This window comes from Bidens hawaiensis, unplaced genomic scaffold (assembly GCF_021521415.1).
Source record: "Bidens hawaiensis isolate Kalapana, Puna unplaced genomic scaffold, B.hawaiensis_p1.1 tig00046361_1, whole genome shotgun sequence".
Lineage (NCBI taxonomy): Eukaryota > Viridiplantae > Streptophyta > Magnoliopsida > Asterales > Asteraceae > Bidens > Bidens hawaiensis.
The window spans coordinates 17,897-36,861 of record NW_027498283.1 but is presented as its reverse complement, the minus strand read 5'-3'; the positions used below and the strand labels follow the sequence as shown (position 1 = coordinate 36,861).

The following is an 18,965-nucleotide window of genomic DNA, read 5'->3' as shown; positions in this document are numbered from 1 at the left end:
GCTTGATTAACTAGAACTCACTCAGCGTAGCTGACTTTTAGTATGCACGCAGGTGAGTAGAATGAGTCAGCTAGCTTGAGCGGGCACATGGTGGGCGAATAAGAGACTGGCATCTGAAGACTCAAGATGTTTTAATGTAATTGACGTTTATTTTGGAAGACAAGAATGTTTAATTAAGGCAAGTTTTGGATTGCTGTAACGTTTCATGAAAGTTTTTATTTTCCGCGAAAGTTTTAATGAACTCTGATTTGTAAGAACTGTGTTTATGAGTAAATCCAACGCGAAAGTAGGGCTACCGGGTTCGGGGCCTTACATATTGACTTAAGAAGCCAAAATGAGAATTTGAAAAAGGAGAATGATGATTTAAAGACACAGTTTTTCCAGAAACAACACATAATTCAAACCCTAGAGGCTGAGGTTGAGAAGACCTCAGCTTTACCAAAATAGAGGGAGAATCATCCGTCTGTTGTAAATGTTGTGAGAGAGGATGTGGTGGAGGATACACTGAAAAATCTTTGTAAATTATATTGAGATAATGAATATAAGAGCAGTGAAGAGAGGAGGATAGATGAATGTGGTTATGAAGGTGATGAGTCTGATGAGGGAGAGCAGGAATATGATGTAAATGATACAAATATTGAGCAGGTGGTTGTAAAGAAGGTTGTGGAGAAAGCGATTGGGATTGATGAGAATGTGGATGGTACTAAAAATGAAAACATTGAAATGACTAAGGCCATAGCAACTGATGTTATTGGTAATGAGCCACAAACAGATGTATTTGTTGATGATTGAATGGATACTGAAGAAGTTGTGTGGACTAATTAAAATATTGAGAAAGTTATGGATGAGGAGATTGATTATTTAATGGACAAAATTGAAAATTTTCCCAGTGAACCAGAAATGGTGAGGGAAACTGAAAAGGAAAGGAGGAAGGATAAGGGGAAGGCCATTGCTGAAAGTGAGGAGAAGTTACATCCCTTGAACACACAAAAGAAGAAATTCATTGATGATTTATTGGATGTGGACAAAACTGCTGAACAAGCTGCCAAAAGGCATGTTGATACTTTAAATGAAATATTGGAGAGAGAAAGAATTGCAAAATCTTTGACAGATAAGGAATTTGAGGAGTAGGAGATATTGTTGGAAGAGGCTGAAATTGCCAAAAATCTAAATGAATAGGGGGAGCTCAAACAAGAAGTGATTGAAAGCTTGATCAAGTTAAAACAAATTGAAGAGGTAGATAACACCCTTGCTCTTGTCATTTTTAATCTAAAAAAGGCTGATCAAGAGGCACCAACTCCAACCACTACTAAAAACATTGATGATGATTCAAGTAGGAAGTTGGTGACTGATGATGTTGGTGAACCTATAATTGGAACATTATTTAAGAAATGGGTATAGCATGCTGAAAAAGTGAGAGAAAAGAAGGATTTTTGGGAAAAAGATGTTCATGATGAAAAATATGGTAAGAAATAATCAAGGAAAAGACGGTATGATGGCAGAGATGATTATGATGAAGAAGATGAACCACAAAAGAAGAGGGCTGATATGTCTAAAAAGACTGAACACTTTGTGGAGAGTCCAAAGGAAGTGGAAAGTCCTGTTAAGGTTGTTCCTTTTCAAACAGTTATGCCTGATGATTTTATAAATGAGCCAAGGATAAAAGCTCTTGATGAGTTCTCTGATGATGTAGATGACACTGTTGACTCCCTTAATGTGGAAATGACTGATGAACACAGGGAGAATTTACAGTCCATGTTGGATGATGCAAGTAGGAATGACCCAAAAATTATGGGGTTAATTAAATATTGTTATAAGTATAAAGTTATGGCTCCTATGTCTGATGAGGAGTTGCCGAAGGTGATTGATGAAGAGGCTGATGACATCAAAAAGAAGATGGAAAAGAAGAACCGGGATTCACAAAATTTCAGGGCATATCTGAGACTACATGGGTTCTCTAAGAAGCAGCTGAGCCACATGAGGTTCAGTGAGCTTGAAGAAGCCTATAATGTCACCGTTGAGGATGTTAAAAGGACTAAGTTAGAGATGATGAAGAGAGATGGTTCCCAAGCTGAAAATCTTGATGGGCTATATGCTAAATTTGATGGGAAGTGCAAGTTATTGATAGAATATGGATTCTCTTTTGAATTAGTTGATAGTTTGAGCAGGGATCAGGTTAAAATTCATCATAAAAGATTTTCAAGAAAAGTAAACTTTCAAGAAGCAACTAAAAGACCTAGAATCATGACCCTGGCAGAGAAGGAGAAGAAACAATGGGAGGATGAGAAAATAAAACTCCTTGACAGGTTGATGAAATCTAGGGGGAGAACTGAGGAAACTCAAGGGATGAGCAGATCTGAAAAGCTTTCAATGTACAAGTCTGAGTTGAAAAAGATTGATCTTGAGAAAGCTAAAACTTCAAAAGCTCCCAAGGTTCCTTCACTTATGTTTGTGAAACAAGAACTAGTTGAACACCTTGAGCCATGGGATGATGAGAACAAAATCAAGACACTTAAAGGAATGATGCTTAGCAAAGGGATGGCTGAAGGTGTATTTGACAACCTTGGAAAAAGTCAATTGAAGAATTAATTTATGAGCAAAAGGTTGAATGGGAAAGACTAGAGGCTGAAAAGAGGAAACTCTTACAATTCTAGTGTGGACCAAGGGGGGAACATATCGAAAATCAAATATCTGTCCCTGCAGGTCCAACTGATGAGGAACTAATGGAGATGATTACAACCTTGGCAAGGAAAGGTGAAAACTATTTTCATCTTATCTTATTGCCAAAGGAGAAAATATTTGAAATGTTTGAGAATGCTAGGCATGTGAGGGCCAATATTCCTAAGAATAAAATTGCTTCTAGGCTCTCAACTGTAAGTGTCCCAATTCCCACCACTAGAGCCTCACACCAAAGACAATAAAGGCCACCTTCTGATGTGGACCTACCAAAGAGACTGTACTTTGATTCTCAAAATGAATCACTCAAATTGATTACGTCTAGTGGTGATTTGAAGGAAGTGATTTTTAGGGATGACTTTTTGTAGTTCAAGAGGGAACAGCTGGCTGAGATGGCAACTATGAGTCTGTATGATTATCACAACAGACATAGGTTTGCTGGAAGACACCAAAATGATTAATCTAAACATCTCAAGGACCAATCAGGGAAGGGATTCCCTATGCTTTACAAGAAGACAAAATTAGAACTCTCTTAATTTGAAAGGAACAAAAGAGTGAAGATAATGAGGGAGATCAGATATATTGAAGAGATATTCAAGGCAAATACCAAAAGCAAGAACCCTCTTGCAACTATGATGGAATTTATTAATATGATGTTGGGATTTAGCAAGATTATGAAGTCCAAATGAACCAATTTATAAGGAAAACGCAATGGAAATTAAAGTTTTAAATCTTGTTTTGTCATTACACATAAACCCGTTTATGTTAAACCTAATCCAGGATCCATGTACAACTAACATGTTATCAAGAACAACCATAGGGTGTTTCAAGAACATACCTTCAAGTCCAGAAATCGAAGAAGATGAAGGTATAAATGGCTAGATTCCAATGGAGAAATCCTCAAGCTTGTATACCCAAATGAGCTCCAACAAACACCAAGTTGCTAGGGACTTACACTTCTTGCAATCTCCTTGTTCTTCTTTTGGGTTTTTCGGCCGAGAGAAGAGAAGAGAGAGTTGTGTGTGTGTGTGAGTAAAAAATGGTTGTTTTCTCCAAGAATTATGATCTCTCAATACCCTCCCTTGCATGTCTTGGAATAAAACAAAAGGAGAGAGAGAGAGAGAGAGAGTAAGGGAGGGGCTGACCCACCTTTGGGTTTTCCCCCCAAAACCAAAACCATTGTTATATTTTCTTTTAAACCATATTTGTTATTTATCCAAATAAATAACATTTCTCAAATATAAATTATCCATATAATTTATTTAACACACAAATGCAAATATTTAGAAAACTCATTTTCCAAATATTATAAGTGTTAATATTTATTACTTAGATCATATCTAATGATAAATACTGTGGCGTTTGTCTAACTTGTTATTGGGTATGACCCGAATTGGATCATAACGTACTAGCCACATCAACTCAAATATGTGTCTTGGGCAGATCGATTCAAATATATGAGGCGGCAGATGACAAGGCCAAATTGTGAAGTCTAGAGAAATTGAAGGATTGCAAGCATTGACATTGAAGATAAAGATGGATCCTTCATTCTCAAAAACACTGATGAACAGGCCTTGGGAATTATAAAGGAGGACACTGAGTTAGAAAAGCTGCATGTGTAGGATCTCAATGATATAATTAGATGGACTGTGCCCTCTGATCATCCTAACCATAGACAGTTATTCATCTTCAAGGAGAGTGCCGCATCAGTCAACTTGGCTAAAAGACAAGAAGCCTCAAGCTCAAGGAGATAAGATTACTTTTATGGCTTAGGTTTACTTCGTAGTGTCCATGGGACAGAATTTCCAACTTGTAATATTTTTTATTATGATATTAAATTTCATTTTGAAATTTGATGTGTATTTTGACTAAGTGTATGTAACCTTAGAGGTGTTTTGGTATAGCTGAGGTGGTTCCAATCTAGGGGATTGTTGGGATGTGAAAAAGGCCAAATGAATATTAGAAATTTCTCAACCTCTCAAAAAACTGCTAAGTATGGAAACCGAGCAAGCTAAGACCTCCCAGCAAGGTTTTGCTTATCCTAGCAAGGTATTTTGCTTTCACAGCAAGGTTATCTTCTAGAATTCCTCTTACGTATTAAACCGAGCAAGGTTCACTTTTTCTAGCAAGGTAGTTCTTCAAGTCAAGCAAGGTTTGTTTTCCTAGCAAACTCTCGGTTTAACCAAGCTAAAACCAAATCTAGCAAGGTTTATTCTTAATAAACAGTGTTCCCAGCAAGCTTGAAGGAAGTTGATCAAGAAACATCTTAAGGACAAGCTAAAACCAAATCTAGCAAGGTCTATTCTTAATAAACAGTGTTCCCAGCAAGCTTGAAAGAAGTTGATCAAGAAACATCTTAAGGACTTCTGCCGAGCAAGGTTCAACTCCTAGCAAAGCTAAAGTGTTACCAGCACACTTTGGTTTGCTTAATAAGTTAATATTAACAAAGGGCTGATGGGATTCTTGAAGAACAAGGTTGCTAGTGGGACTATATCGAGCAAAGTTTGATATGGTCAAGAGGATTGAAGTCTGCTAGGTGAATATTTTCTTTTGAAAATATTCTAAGTAAAGTATGCCCGGAGAACTGTTTCCCAGCACACTTCATGGTTACCAGGTCTGCTCGACAAAGATACATGCTGCAAAGCTTACCCGAAGACGTGTTTTACACTTTGCATTTATTGTAATAGCTTTAATTATGTACGAATGATTAGGATTTCCAAATATGGAATGTCAGGTGTCAGGGCAGTCCTATAAAAGGAATAATTTAGCACACACCTATGACACACTTAGACCTTACACCTGACTGTGATTTCACGGCTGACATATTCTTGTATGGAAATCTGCCTAAAATCCAAACATTCCATTCTGAAACCCTAATTGATTTCCGATTGTTTCTGGCATTTTATTAATGGAAATCTTTTGAGTCCAGTGTGTGTTTGTTACATTTGTGTCTAGTAAGCAACATTTATTGTGTTAGTGTTTCCGCCATTAATACTCTATTGTTCTTTCCTAATGTAACAAGTCGTTAACCTTCTTGTCGACACTATATGTGTGGGTTACGACAGTGAGATATTGAGTGATTGAGCGATATATCCGGGACAGACATCGAAGGTGCCAGGTGAGCCTATTTAAGAAAAGTTTAGGTCACATTTATGAGGGTGCACGAATATTGAGTTATTTAACGGCTGACTAACTTTCTTAGCAAACAGAATATTTCGTACGGAAAGTAGTCTCCACCTGACATTCCACCTAGAAACCCTAGATATTTGCCTTGTATTCTGAGTTAATATTAATGGATATCTTTTGTGTGACTTGTGTGTTTTGTCATATTTGTGTTATTTGAGCAACACCTTGAATATCATTGATCCCGCCATTGATATTCATTGGGTTTTCTCATTAGTATTTTCGTAACCGTCTTGTCAACATCCAGTTGTTGGTTACGAGTGTGTTTATTTTATTTCTGTTCGTCTAGCAACAATTTGAATATCATTGATTCCGCCTTTGATGTTCATTGGATCTTCATAGGAGCAGAAGTCGTAACCGCCTTATCAACACGCAGTTGTTGGTTACGAGACTGATTTTTTGGTTGATAGATCGGTTCGACAAGTGGTATCAGAGCTTCGTTTATGCACTTGTAAAGATTTGTTACTAATTGTGAAGTTATTGTTGATTATTTGCTGATTATGAAGAAGAAGAATGATGACGTCAGCTGAGCACTGTTCCATTGTTTAGTGACGTCAGCAACTCTGTTCTTCATTTTCTCAGATCTATTATTTATTGATTTTGAAGAAGAAGAATGATGACGTCAGCTGAGCACTGTTCTATTGTTTAGTGACATCAGCAGCTCTGTTCTCCATTTTCTCAGATCTACAATCTGTTGAGGTTTAAAAGTTTTCTATTCTCGAATTTAAATTGTTTAGTGTTTATTTGAGTCTAGATCTTGGTCTTATCCATTCAGTTTCATCAGATCTTAGAATTTTATTCTCAGATCTGGTCATTTTTCAAAATTTGTCAAGTTTTAAGTAATTTTAATTTCTAAAACTCTTTCAAAAATACCAAAAACATCGCTGAACTAATGGATGACCAAGAGGTGTCTACTAACAAGATTCCAAGGTTGTTAGGAAAGGAAAATTATATCAAGTGGAAGGTCCTCTTCGAAGCTGTTGTATGTTACAATGATGTTGATACGTGAAACTCTATCAAAAATGGTCTATATATTCCTGATGGCATAAACAACAATCAAATTTTGGAAAGACAGATGAAAAAGAAGGATGATAAGGCACTATCCATGTTGAAACTTGGTCTGTCATGGGAGATCCTAACAAGTGTGGCTCATCACACTACTGCAAAGGCCATGTTTGATGCATATGTTAAAAGTTTGAAGGAAATACTGAGCTGAAAGACATCAGGAAAGACATATTAAAGCAATAGCTTGATAGGTTCATCTTCAAAGAATGAGAGAGGTTAAAATCTGTCTTGCAAAGGTTTGTTGCTATAGTTAATGAAATTAGAACCACTGACCTTGCAATAACTCATTTTGACATGAACAACAAGTTGCTATCATCTCTATCTAGAGAATGGTATACTGCCTGCAAGTTCATTAAAGAAAAGGCAAATTTGCTAACCTTCAAGCTAGATGATGTTATCTGCTTTCTACAAGTTGCTGAGCATGAAATGATAAACCAAGCTTCCAAGTTTCAAATGCTCTAATTGTGCGAGTGGGGAACCTATCAACAAAGAACCAACAACAAGTTCCTATAATTGAAGAACCAAAATGAGTTTAATGCTGAAACTCCAAGAGTATTTGTGGTTGGTCAGTCTAGAAGTCAAAGTGGGCAGCCAAGGTTTAATGTTCAATTGATGGATGATGGTGATACATCTTCAATGGCAAGTGGACATGCTCCCTATGTTGATAGAACCATTAATCAAGGAAATGATTATCAAGCTTTCTTCTCAATGTTCACTTACTCTTACAATGCATTTGTGGCCAAGTATTTGATTCACACAAGTGTAGTGCAATAAGACCTTGAACAAATTGATGTTGATGATTTTGAGGATATGGATCTCAAGTGGCAAGCTGCCATGTTGGTTGTAAGAAGCAATAGGTTATACAACAGAACTGGTTGATCATTGGTTTCTGGACCTAATGACAGAATTGGCTTTGATAAATTCAAGGCAATTTTCTATAAATACCGACTACCAGGTCATTTTGCCAGAGAATGTAACCAGCCAAGACAGTTTCAAAACAAAAACCAACAGAGAAATCAGTTCTAGTACCAAAACCAAAATCAAGGTGAACAAAGACAGTTCAACAACAACAACAACAACAACAACTTTCAGCAACAGAACCATCAACAAATAGTCCCACAAAAACAACCAATCCACAAGCTGCTACCAATCAAAATAGGAATAACGCCAACCAGCCTAGGATTCAAGGAAATGTTGCTTTGGCTCAATAACCACAAGATTGTGTGTTTGACTGGAGTAACCATGCTGAAGACATTGAGAAGGCTAGTGTGGCATTCATGGAAAAGATTGGAAATCAAGCTTAATCCTTTTCATCACAGGTACATTCAAATCCCACAACTTTTGAATTACTTGAGATAAATGATGGTTTAAGGAAGGAAGTTGGTAAATTGCAAGCTGAGTTTTTAAAGAAACAGAGCATAATAAATGTCTATGAGATGAGTGAGCTATAACATATGAAAACCAAATCAAGAGTTTTGAACAAGACTGTATGGACAATTATAATACTCAGTCCAGATACACTACTAAGATTGAAGGATTAAAGAATATGTACCTTGATGAGAAGTTGAAGAACACTCAACTTCAAGTTGAAGTTGATTTGCTAAAGAATCTAGTATCCATGGGTAACATCTATGGAAATTTGAAGAAAATTAAAGAGGAAGATAAGTATAAAGTTGTTCCTCCACCCTTTAATGACAATTATTCATTAAAGGTGGACAAAAAAAAGAGAAGTGCTTATCTTGATCAATTCAGAAATGTGTTTGAAGATTAAAAGAAGTTTGTTGAAAATTATATAATGGTTGAGGTTGATGAAAAAGGTGAGTTTGTGATGAAGGTTGTTGAAACAAAAGAAAAATCAGTTGAAAAATCAGTTGGAATACAAGTTTCATTGGAAGATCAAGAGAGTAATGTGTTAAATGTAGATGATTTGAGTGATTCAAGTGATAAATGTTTTAGCTGTGGCAGTTTAAAAGAAATGAAAAGGGATAAACAAAGTTCAAAGGACAAGATCCCTTTGTTACCAAAGATTACTCCAAAGATGAAGAAACGCCATCAGCAAATGATAAGAGAACATAGATAATTTGATCTTTGTGGTGGATCCAAAGGAAAGAAAATCAGTGAAAGTTCAACAAGCAAAGTATTCTCAAAAAGGACAAGTGTCAAGAAAAACAAGAAGAGTGAAGAAATCATCAAGGATAATGATATTTTTCTTCCAATCTATCATGTTTTCTCTAATCAGGAACTGTTTGATGTTGAAGAGGTGGAGAGCATGGAAGACTATATCAGAAGATGGTCAAGACCAAGAAGTGATAAACAAGAAAGGCCAATCAAGTTCATTAAAATTAACTTTGTGAAGAGTAATGTGTCAAGAAAAGATTCAAAAATCGAGCAATTTATGCCCTTTGCATTCAACTTTAATGGTCTCATTACTCATCAGAAGACTATTGGTGTTGAACCCCCTAAACCTAGTGAAAGATACAAGAGGGGTAATTCAAGTGAAATTTTTAAAGGACAAGTGTGGTGCAAAGTCGGTGATGTCTATAGTCATCATACTAACTCATGTTAGGATAGGTTCACTCCTTAACCTTTTAATGTCCCTGATCATACAAAATTTGGACAGGACTTTGCATTCTACAAGAAAAGATACAATGGATACTTGAGTAAGGGTGAGAAGATGATTGATGATCAAGTGAATAGTGATGAAGCAGTTGATAAGGAAAGAGATGTTATTAACAAGAAAAAGGCTCGAATGATTAAGAAACTAAACAAAACCCAATCATTTAAGTCTCAAGTTTCTAAAAAATCTGTTGACTCTGAAAAATCAACAAGTTGTGAAAGGAAGAGCAAGTTAGAGAAGAAAATATTCAAAAGAAAGAACTCAAAGTGCTCACTGGAGATGAGAAATTTCTTTTGAAGAATGGTTTTGAACCACAAGGATTCCAACGGAAGCTAAAATCTGAAACTCAAGTGACTATCATGAAAAGAGAGACAATCAATGAAGAATGTACTAGCATAATTCCCTATGTAGGAAACCTATATGAAACTGGCTATCAAACTAATGATTCTTGTGAGCCAGTGTATGAGGATCCCAAACCAGATGCAACTGTTGATGAAGTTGCTGAGGTAGTTGAGGCCTTGGTGGCAGTGATTTGTTCAAAGAGGTCTCTGATTTACAAACCAACAATGGTTTGGAAGAGGCCAGTGCCATTGTTGCTACCAGGGAAGTCAGAATGCTTCAGCATTTGCTGGGTGATTTCTCCGTAGAATTTGATGGAGATGTTGCTCAAACGGCTCTCAACGTAGATTAACTCATCCAGTCGGTCAAATTGCCCATCCATCTACAACACCGACACCTACAAAGATCAACACACCCAGCTGTTTATATTAGGCCAAAACTTACATCTCTCAATTAACAGAGAAAGTTTATTATGATTATGTGGAATTACCTCGTTTTCATAGTAGGTATCAGGGCCATAGGCAAATTTGATACCTGGGTAAGAACATGTGAGTTTCCTCCCACATGGAATCCATGAGATGGTGGAGCCTTCATCAAACAAGTAAACAGGGCTGAAGTATTTCACTCCCTCTTTCATTATCAGCTTCACTCTCAACACCTTCCCCTCATTGTCATTCGGAATCAGCTGTGTAGGCAACACTTCAATTTCCGCATCCGTGTATTGCTTTTGTGGGTCTACATAATCCATTCAAATTCTCAAATATACAAAATTTCTGATTGCATATGCTTTTAAATATTACAGTACATGCCAAAGTTATACTTACCGATATAAGCATCCAAATCTGGCTTTCTGGCCTCAATACTTGCTTTGATACTTTCAAGGTTGTGTCCTCTCTCTGCCATGTCCCTCTGCGATTTTGGTTTATTGAGATTTTAAGTCGCGTCACAACTAAATCACGTTCAAACTTTATACCATAGCTGAATCTTCCATGCAAATTTAACGTCGTTGCTAATGTCGAAGTAGATACTGAAGTCCAAGAGGTATCTTGCTCTCTGATCAAACCTACGTGTATCAAAAGAAAATTTAAGGACCAAACCGAAACATAGGAAGAATCCTATGGACTGGACTTACTTACATTTGGTGCAAACCTTCAATGACAAGGATCTTAGGTGGCTTGATGAGCTCAGGAGGGTCCAAAAGACCACTAACGTGGTTATAAATAGGCTTCACTACAGCAATACCATCTTTCAAAGCCTTCACCTGCTCATACATAAGATCAAAGTTATTGGCTCGTGGATCAAGAGCGGTCACCCATTCCACCTTCCTCCATGTTCTATCCAATGAATGGTAATCATCCAAACATAAAACTGTTGTTGTGTCACTTGTCAGTATGTTTGAGTCTGGGTTGCCTCCCTTTGGTGGCTCTGCCGCACCGCCAAACACACTAGTCAACCTCCTCATGAAGGTGCTCTTTCCGCACCCCGAGTTTGCTGCTAGTCCAATTACTATTGTTTCCCCGCGCATCTTATTTCGCCACCTCTCACACTGCCCCTTTTGGTGTTTCTAGTATAGAACAACACTTGTCTTCTTTGCTGAATTCCCAAATGGGTTTTTGTGGGTGTTGAGATTGAACATGTTGAGTTTAGAGATTGGGCTGTGTACACTGCCATTTTTCTTTCTCAAGGTAAAGAGAGAATTGTGAATATAACGAGTCACTGATAATGGGTTTTTGGTCATTTTTTTGAATGCAGTTTTGGACAAATATGAAGGTCGTGGTCATAGTTGTAGTGTTTGGAGGGTAATGTTGTAACATTCGTTATTGGGGTGTAACAAATGTGGTCATTTCAAAATGTTGCATAAAGAAAAGATACAATGGGTGATGAAGATTAAGTGATGATAACAATAGGCATGGTGGATATTGGTTTCAGTTTGTTTATATGTCATGCCAAGTGGCATCATGGTGTTGGTTGATTGAAGATGAGGTTAGTTTGGTTTGGGGGGAGTAGAGTTCCCGGTCATTGTTTGCCAAACCTTGTATGCCCTTAGGCTCCTTCCTCACCGGTCTTGAATTCCACTTCTTTTTTAACTTTACATTGCATCTTTAATAGCAAAATAAAACCTCATAATTTGGTCCAAGCTTGGGTGACTATAAATGAAACCAGTCGAGCTAAAACTCGAGCTTTGCTCGTTTAACTTGCGACAGTTCGGACTATAACTTTGAAGCTCAAGCTCGACTTGTGAGTAGTTTTTCAAGCTCGAGATCAGCTTAGGCTTAACTTGTTTATGATTTATTAATTATGTTTGTAGGTTTATAAATAATTTTATGTATACTTGTAATCAAAATTTTTACGAACAATTCTATGTATAAAATAATTAAATTTATATTTATTTATAAAATCGGCGTGAGCTCAATAAGTGACACATAGACTCGTATATTAAACAAGCTTATTTTGTGACGCATAGACTTTATATTAAACAAGCTTATTTTTTAAGCCGTAGCTCAATTAACTTTACTTGTTTGTGTGGTTATGCCCATGGTTAAAATCGTTTCATATTTTGTAATTATGTTTATTGTGTGGATGTCAGAGACATGGTTGTGATTTTTCTATCGAACATTTTCACAACCAAGTACAATAGTAGAGGTCACAAAGTTTCAATGTTATACAAACTCAATTATTATTAGGCAAGGGATCCTCTCATATCACCCTGGATCTTCATACACCATTTTTTGTCCTATACGGTTTGTATAGGGTTATACGGTCGTATAGGACCTGAATCGTGTCAGAGGTTGTCTGTCATCGTTTATTGTGCCTCGTATAGGCCTATGCGGGTCGTATAGGCCTATACGACCGTATAGACACTTTTTATAAAAAAAGAAATGATGACCGTATATACAATATATGTGATTTATACGGGTTGTATTTGGCTCATTTATAGACACTTTTTTAAAAAAAAATGATGACCATATATACAATATATGTTATTTATACGGGTCGTATTTGGTTCATTTATCTTAACGGGTTTAAATGTTGAGCTCAAGCTTAGCTCTTCAAAAGCTCAAGACTGTCTAGGCATATTTATTGCTTACATATAATAAAAATTTGGGGTTTTTTAACATCTAGTCAACATACATTAAAATAAAAATGCATCCCAAAATTTGAGGGTTTTTTTAAATCGTTTTCCGGCAGTGATTAAGGCAGTCTGAATGTTTCTGCAAATGTTTTCTATACGGTCGAATAGCCGTATACGACCGTATAACTTTTGTTTTCTATACGGTCGTATAGCCCTATACGACCGTATAGCTTTTATGGTTTTGTCTGAATGCAATACGAGACATTTAATGCCTATAGGGTCGTATAGACTGCAAAAAGCTGGGTTTTTTTTGTCTTTTTGTCAGACATGTATACGTTATACGGACCGTATAGGCCTATACGAACCTTATAGACATGTGGGGTGATCTGGGAGGATCACATCCCTTATTATTATTATTCTTATACAGACTTATGATATAAATAAATAAATAATATCAATAGAATTATATGATCATGACATTTGTCGTTTTCCCTTCTTTTCGTCTTTCTTTGGTTTTATCTGAAGTTTCATGTTTTTTTTGTTATTAGTGGCATATTTTTGCTTAGAAAGATTATTTTTTGAAAGAATAAATACCCGTCCACATGCAATAGTGTTAGGCACACATGAGAATTTGCTGAGAAATAAGACTACAGGTTTATACAACTAAATTGTGAATTATGCATGGGATCGGATCAATTTGAGTGTACACATTTATTTAACGGATTAAAACGTAATGAACTTGCTAACTCAAAACATGTTTTTCTAGTAATACTTGTTAACTTGGTACTTGCCACTCTTATAAAACTAGGTATCACTTGTTATCATCACCCGCTACCACTTCCACCCGTCACGCCTATCTTGATAACCTTTTCAAAATGACTCATTTCAAGCTATGCTTATTTTTGTCTGAAGCTTTATTGCCTAAATCAAATTGATTGTCTATCCAAACTCATTTTGCTCAAAACCCGTTTTGATCCGACGCGCCCGTTGTCAGGCTAAATCTTATGTAATAATTGAGGGAACCGGAGATGACTATCTATTCATTCACCCATTTTCTTCAACTGTCAGAGAAAGAAATTATAACCTGTAGTAAATGGGTCAAAACTACCAGCTCACTCGGTAGCAAGACATTCTATTGGATGCCCATATTCGACAGTCTACATCCCGATTAACAAAACGTTTATAGAAATCTGATTATTCACCAAGTCAAGTATCACTATATAAGCAAACAAACGAATATTAAACGAAAATGCAGTCAAAGATGCTTTGTTTTATGTTCCTATAAACATACATATAAAACTCAAGTATTATACCATCCACATAACAAGCCAAGCGAAGCAAAGCCTCAATCAATGCAAATACGCCATTCTAACTCACTACACCACATCACTTGTTCCCACGAAAATACATGTAAACTTTCTGCATAAACCGACAAAACAAAAATTAAATAAAACAAAATGTGTCGGCCAAAGAAGATATAAACGGAAAAAGACTAGTTTGTTTCTAACCTGAAGCACCCAAAAGCTTAAAAGTGATTCTAAGACAAATAATCCAAATCCAACTAGGTAGAAGATCTACAACAAAAGCTTGCGTTATTTGTGGTGTTTATTATGTACACATGCACACTTTATGTAAGGACCTACCCCTGCTAGTGCATGGTCAGAAAAGACATCAATCGCAGCTAGAATGCCACTGCCCATCAACAAGTATATTCGAATTAGAAGACAGATATTATTATATTAAACACAAATATGCAAACGATATTATAATTTTGAAGGTCAAGAAAAGAATGAAACTTAAGTTAATGACTTCCCGTGAAAGACTATTGGAGGAGCAATAGCAGCAAATATACAAAACCCAAGATGGAGCTGGAAAATGACAATAACAGAGAGATTATTTCAATATCAACGACTAAACCACAGCAAACCAAAGGGGTTTCTATCTTACCAAGTAAAACAAGAAAAACCAACCAAACTTCAGAGCACTATCAGTCCTGCAAAATCAAAAAGAATATACACCGTGAGCACGATCATGTAACTAATGGAATACAGAAGTAAATGGTGAGCAAGTTTTCAGTTAATTGTAAGAAAGCAAATGATGTATATACCTCATTGCTCGATAGAGTGGCCTGTACCATAACACGTAGGAGAGCGGTACCCCAAGAAGTGCATAAATTACTGGGAAAAAGATCTTGACACCTGTACATGGAAGAAACATATACAACCTCAGAACTTCACAACGTCTTATTTCCCACATGCGCAAATACATATATTAACTTACCACCGCCTTTGATCCAGCACACAATCACTGCTACGACATTGAATGTAAGGCATAGAACTAAACCTGCATAAAAGTGTTAATACAAACATGGAAATAATATTTAGATATTGTAACAATCATTTTTATTAAGATAATGGATGCAGTAGTGCATAAAAAATTTAACAAAATAGATTAAAAGAGCTAAAACATGAAATTTATACCTAGCCAGCTGGCAAAAGCCAAATACTGCAACCTTTGAGCATGGACCGGAATCTCATTGGCTATATCGTGATGAATTATTGGGAAAAATGGAGGCCAGTTTCTGTCATCCGCGGGGTTAGCCGCTGACAAGGAGATTAAACATTAAAACTGTGACTTATGCAAAAGTAAAGATCAAAAAATAATATTAAACAGCAATAGTATACACATCACCAGCAACAGCTTGTTCTCTTCGCCTGATGTCCTGTAAGATAAACAGTAAATGGTGTAACTTAAAAAGGAATATGAATAAAGAAAAAGGAATGTAAAACCAACATTTTCTCGTCTCTTCAAGTCAGATTCCCAGTTTGATAGAGTTCTGTTGCTTTTTTCTTCGGATCCTAGAACACACAACCAGCCAATCAGTCAATGGTATATCAACGGTTGCATCATGCTTTTGACCAAAACCTAGAGTACTTGCAACCATCTGGGGAATACGGGATTTTGATCCGGGGGCAGCACGTGCATTCTATAGTAACCACATAATAACAGCTTCGCTTAGAACTAAGCACAGATTGCAATACATGGTCATGATTGAGTAGGTTTTCATGATCAGATCTAGAACAGTAATTACTGAAGATCAACAACCACATTGAAGCTTTAAGAACAAATTGAAACCCTAATTCAGCATAAGAGGCAGATCTAGTGAGAGTGAGTAGTAGCAAAAGGATTCGAATCTTCACGGCTCATGATGGAAATTCAAGCAAGCACAAGAAATAATAAGTTCCGGAGAGAGTGAGTGGGTTGTTCAGAGTGACTGGAAATTGAAGCAAGCACAGGAAATAGAATCTGCTGCTACTTCTGATTATCTGTCATCAGGATATGCTGCTATTTCTATATTTGCCCCCTTCACTTTACTCATATTTCCTTTTAATATGTTTCATCTATACCTATCTATAATCTATAACGATATACATAAACACGAAAACTCTAAAATCCTAGCTGTCTTCATTTTTAATTGGTGAGCTCCCATTGATTTGACCCAGTTTTAACCTGTTTATGTTACAATTTTCGCCCAGATAACCCTAACACGGGTCATAACATCTCAAATACCATGGTCCTTTATGTGAAACCTTGGCCTTCTCATCGGACATTATCCATCCTCTCTTATCAAATACGAATCAGCAATTCTCTCCACCGCCTCTGTATAATCAAAACCAACCGTTTCTTCATACGCAACCACATCCACATTTTAAAACTAATCAACAGTTACAGCTACTCTCTATCCGTGAGTGTTGCTGTTGGGGTTCGTCGAAGATGATGGAGGTAGCTGGGGAATCTATTCTTGTCATCTTCGTTGTTACATTCATGATCTTTAACATTCTTACAGATCTCTTATTGTTACTTGTGTGACTTACGGTATTATAAATATGTGAGTGGATGGTTGCAATGTACAGGTGATATAGACTCCGCTATTGTTGTCTTCAATTCCATCGGTAAAAATGCATCAACCCTTTTGTACAAATCGATTATTAGAGTATGCTTTGTTTACGGTCTAACGAAAAAAAGTGTTACTATTTTTTCAGATGCGGATTATGTCGGTTTTCGGAGCGATTATTTTAAGTTTCCTTTTTTATGGAGTTGTGTTGATTTGTGTGATGTTTGGGTTGATAAATGTGTTCATGGGAAGAATTTGAGAACTAGGTTGGAGTTTGATTTCTACTTTGTGTAACATCGTGAAAATTTTGGATCAAAGTTGCCAAGTTTTAAACTCCAAGGACCAAATTGAAAATTCTGTCTTCAGGCTAGATTGTGATACGCGACGGCCTTAGACCCAACGCCATCGCATATCGCGATGACGTGGTCTGATAGACGGACACGTGTCCCGCCACGTGTCCCGCCACGTGTCCACACGTGGCACCTCGTCCGCCACGTGGCCAGTCTACTACTGATGATTCATCAACCCTACGTTGCGATACGTGACGGGGCTTATCAGACCATCGCGTATCGCGATGGCCTACAAGATTTACCTTTAAATAGCGGGCTCAAGCCCTCTTACTCCTCACCCCAACTTTCACACAACTTTATCTCTCTAGAAAAACATACTCTCTCACTCTAGAAATCACCTCTAAAGTGTTCCCCAACTCCTTGTAATTCGTGCCCGAAACCGACGATGCCCCGAAGTACCGACGACATTATCTTGAAGTTTGTGCTACCAAGGAGACGAGCCGGCGCCTCGCCTCCAAGTACGTGCCAACAAGTCATGAAGATTGGTGTGCCTCGATTTGCGTGTCAAGATTATGTTGATAAAGGAAGCTCGAAAAGGGTAAAGGCGCCGAAGTGCTGCCCAAGTTCCTAGGGTTTTAAAAGCAAAACAAGGTAGGCGTAATGCCCGAATAAAAATAATAAATAAAATATTAAAGACTTAAAACCCTAAGTCGAGGATATACTCGATACCTCGAAAATAAACTAAAGAAAGTATAATAAGAAATATGTGATATAAAATATATCTTTGTTATTGATAATTATTATTTGAGTTCGTAAATAATAAGTAAAGAAATAAAGTATATGTTTCTTCTTGAAGGTATTGACATTATGTGTAACATGGTATTGACATTATGTGTATTGACATTATGTGTAACCCCCATCCCGGTTAGGGCCGATGTGTCACTCGATACGATAAATAAAAATCCAAAGTTTAAAATAATTCGATACCAAAAAGGTTCAACATTTTTTACAACGAAAAATAAATAAGTTGTTTCACTCAAAATAAATTGTTTTCCAACTTCTAGCCTTTTACTATTACTCTCTTATCACATATTCCCCTTATTCCCTTGAGTACCTGTAACAAATTAAAGGAAACACAAAACAAAAGAAACACGGATGAGCCAAAAATTGCCTAGTAACGGAGGAAAATAGCAATAACAATATACGATTAAAAACGATACAATGAACAATCAAGAAGAAGCAATTACAGTTTGCGGACCGATACCAGTAACAATACGCTGAACTATCAGTTATGAAGCAGTACAATAGCAATATACTGGAAATACCCATGTGAGCCAGTAACAGTAACAGTATGTACATTAGCTGCGGACTAATGCACCAATAATTAAGTGAGATAGGAATGTGGGCACACACGTAACCATCTCACTCCAGTAACAGTTTACCTAGGATCGATCCATACGCCTCTCAATAATCAGTATATTAGTAAGTGCTCTCATCGCACAATAAAATAGAGACGATGTGGACTTATCGCTCCGCCACAGATAGAGCACGTCAAAGGTGCCTCGATTGACGCACTATGTCCCCATAGGTGGATAAAAGCTCGGGTAACAATGGTCAATATCAATATAATGTCTTAATAACAATCAGTTAATGTAAATGGTGTTTTAGGAACATGCGATAATGAGTGCAATAAAATCTATTCTATCGCATGCATGTCAACTTCACTTATCAATTGAACAATAACAATATGCAATAAATAAAGAACGAACTATTTAATAACGGTGACACGATACTATGAATCAACTCAATAATTATAACGCGGTTAAC

The 18,965-nt window shown here is 36.8% G+C and overlaps 2 pseudogenes across 1 annotated transcript; both read right to left on the bottom strand.

The window, feature by feature from the left end:
* Window positions 1-10,262: 10,262 nt before the first annotated feature.
* Window positions 10,263-11,551, bottom strand: LOC143596419 (phosphoribulokinase, chloroplastic-like; annotated as a pseudogene).
* Window positions 11,552-14,147: 2,596 nt separating this feature from the next.
* LOC143596418 (secretory carrier-associated membrane protein 4-like) lies at window positions 14,148-15,934 on the bottom strand (annotated as a pseudogene). The gene is made up of 10 exons (XR_013146708.1): window positions 15,747-15,934; window positions 15,645-15,675; window positions 15,434-15,556; window positions 15,234-15,296; window positions 15,061-15,151; window positions 14,901-14,946; window positions 14,754-14,821; window positions 14,597-14,645; window positions 14,462-14,527; window positions 14,148-14,372 (listed from the first exon to the last, which is right to left on the bottom strand). The product of XR_013146708.1 is annotated as a secretory carrier-associated membrane protein 4-like (transcript).
* Between the last annotated feature and the right edge of the window lie 3,031 nt (window positions 15,935-18,965).